The 2,744-nt window shown below is 43.8% G+C and overlaps 1 pseudogene; it reads left to right on the forward strand.

The window, feature by feature from the left end:
* Positions 1-910, forward strand: LOC142846817 (complex I assembly factor TMEM126B, mitochondrial pseudogene; annotated as a pseudogene).
* The last annotated feature ends 1,834 nt before the right edge of the window (positions 911-2,744 follow it).

Genomic DNA, 2,744 nt, shown 5'->3' on the forward strand with positions numbered 1-2,744 from the left:
ATGCAGGGCAGAGAAGCACCCAGGACATCAAGATGGCATCATGGCCAGCAGATTCCTTCTCTAGGAGATGCAAAATTCAGAAGTCCAAGGATCACTGAAATCATAAAAAAAAGTTAGAATACATTATAAAAGAAAAGACTTTAAATATCCCTAGCACTTCATTCTTTGGAACAACTGTAAGTTTGTCTGGAATACTGGCAAACTTCATTTTCAGAAACAGTTTCAAGGTTCAGTGGGAAGCTCTGAAGACCTTCGCATCCTTGAGTGCTCTTGCGTTTCTGTGGCCATTGTTACACGCTCTTTGTAACTGGAGCCTTGCACTCAGGTAACAAAACAAGGAAAACAGAGTTCTGAGAAGTTCACCAATTGGCTTCTTATGTGGTGATTCATATCCCAGTGCTTTGATTTTTATAAAAATAAACATTTGGCAGTCAGGTGTTGTTCTGCTTCACTGCCTCCAAAAGGAAGAGTTTTACTCCATTGGTTAATCCTTTGTCAGACTGGGGTGAAAGCAATGGCTGTTCTTCTGTCCTTTAGACAGGATCGGGAGGTTTCATGGCTTCTACCACTGTGCTCTCAAGAACACGTGGGAAAACCGTGCCTGAAGATTAACCAAAGAATTGGGGAGGCCAATTTAGCAGAATGGACTTTTTGTAATAAGGACTTGGGCACTGGTGGAAGAGCAAAAAGTAATTGTTCCTTTTGCCTAGGATACAGCAGATATTCAGTAAATATAAATGTAAGACAAACAAACAACAACAAAGAATTCTACCAGCACTTCACTCATGCATCAACAAATAATAATCTTTTAGAAAAAATAGACGGCCGAGCAGGAGCCTATGAGCAAGTCAGTAAGCAGTGTCCCTCAGTGACTTCTGCCTTGAGGTCAAGCCTCAGTGTCCCCGGATAAGGGGCTGTAACCTGTTAGACGAAATAAACCCTTTCCCCTCCGAGTCGCTTTTGATCATAGTGTCATCGCGACAACAGTGAAGCAAACGTTTGCTTCGTGCGCACGGCTGGTCTCGCAGCCTTTGGGAAGTGTTTTCAGGGAAGGAGTCTGCGACACAGCTCTGGGGTTTCCTGTGTGGTGTTCTCATCGAACGTGTGGGGTAGTGGGTTATTCTCCACCAGAACGAACAGTGGTGGCAGCGGCTGCTATTTCTCCAAATGCTGCTGGGAGTGTTGAGACAGGGGAGTAGATAGTCCATCAAAGGCACCCGCCCGAAGAACAATGTAGTGACAGAGGCGGCTGACAAGAAGAGACAAAGAGCTGTGCTGTCCAACACTGCCCAGGGCAACCTGTCTCTTCCTGCCCTGCCCCACAAAAGGCTGCCTGGGAGATGACAAGAGCTTAAGAATTCGCTGAATGTGTTCCCCTTGACAGCCAGAGTAAACCCGAATGACCTTCCTGGGACACACAGGAGAGAGTATTGAAAGAATACATGCCAGACTTGTATCTAGAAAAGGACGTAGAGATACATATTTGAAAATCTTGGAATAATATACTCACAGGTATTTGACCAATTCAATATAATTAATTGTTTGGTTGGAAACTTATATTAAAACTATGTATTGACAATTTGAAAATATGTTAGGGAAGTTTGCTTAACACTTGAAACTGGGCAGATCTGATTGTTGGATGTACTTACAGTGGTATGCTGGGTATTGTTTAAAAAGTGTATCTTTTGATTGGCTTTTTATTTATTAAGCTATTTCACAACCCTAAGGGTGGAAGCTAAGTTGTAGAAAGTCTTAATAATACAAATAATTTTTGACTGTGGCAAAACAAGTGGGTTTCATTCAGTGGACTTAGGGCAGGTTGCTCCAGCCCATCCCATTTTATTTCCCTTTTGGATACTTACAAGTTTTCCATGCTGTGGTTATTAAATGTTTTAAATAATGAATTTTGGTGTGACATTTTCTCAGACAGTTGAAGGACTCTGTTTTCCCCAGCCCCAGAACTTCCCTGTTCTTTCCTAATTGTCCTTGCCAGCTCTTTTCTCCAGCAGGAGGCCACTTCTCACAGTTAGACCTGGCTGGCCTTCTTCATTCCATGGCATCATACACCACCCTCTCTGTCCGGGCTTTACTTGTAATGCCTAAGGCACACACATTCATTGAATACGATGAGTGTCTACACAGAGGCAGCATGAGGAGAGGCCCAAGGAAGCAGTGGGTAGAGCAGACTCTGCTGCCCATTCTGCCTATGGTTGAGGGGCAGGCAACGCATCCCAATGGAACACAGGGCAAATTTAAGGAACAGGTGGGAGTTATGTGTTGGGCTCTCGGGAGCCCACCTACCAGTGTTACAGCCTAAGTGGTCTGTTTTGTTCTTCAGGCTTGAAAAGTCTCCTGGCACACAATGGGCTCAAGAAGCAGAAAGTGATCGCAGCTTGTAGAAAGTATCAGAGGTAATGTGGCTAAGCAGCCAAGGAGCCAGGTCACACAGCCAGAACTTGTGAATCCAATTCAGATGTCTGCAGCCACGCCAGCTCTGTCTTCCCAGTGCCCGTCTCTTTCCTGCAATGCCATTCTCAGAGAGAATGCCTCATGTATCTCTAATTATAGTTTTCTGGTTTTCATATAAAGTTGGTTTAACACTGACAATGGCTTTACAGTATTTCGGGTTAATTCGTTTTTCTAGAGATGTCTCTGAATCTGAGCAAGGACATGTAATTTGTACAATTGTGGACAGCCGTGCCTACCTGCAAAGCATCAAGGTTTTAATATTTCTAAGATGACCT

This window comes from Microtus pennsylvanicus, chromosome 3, assembly GCF_037038515.1.
Source record: "Microtus pennsylvanicus isolate mMicPen1 chromosome 3, mMicPen1.hap1, whole genome shotgun sequence".
Taxonomy (NCBI): domain Eukaryota; kingdom Metazoa; phylum Chordata; class Mammalia; order Rodentia; family Cricetidae; genus Microtus; species Microtus pennsylvanicus.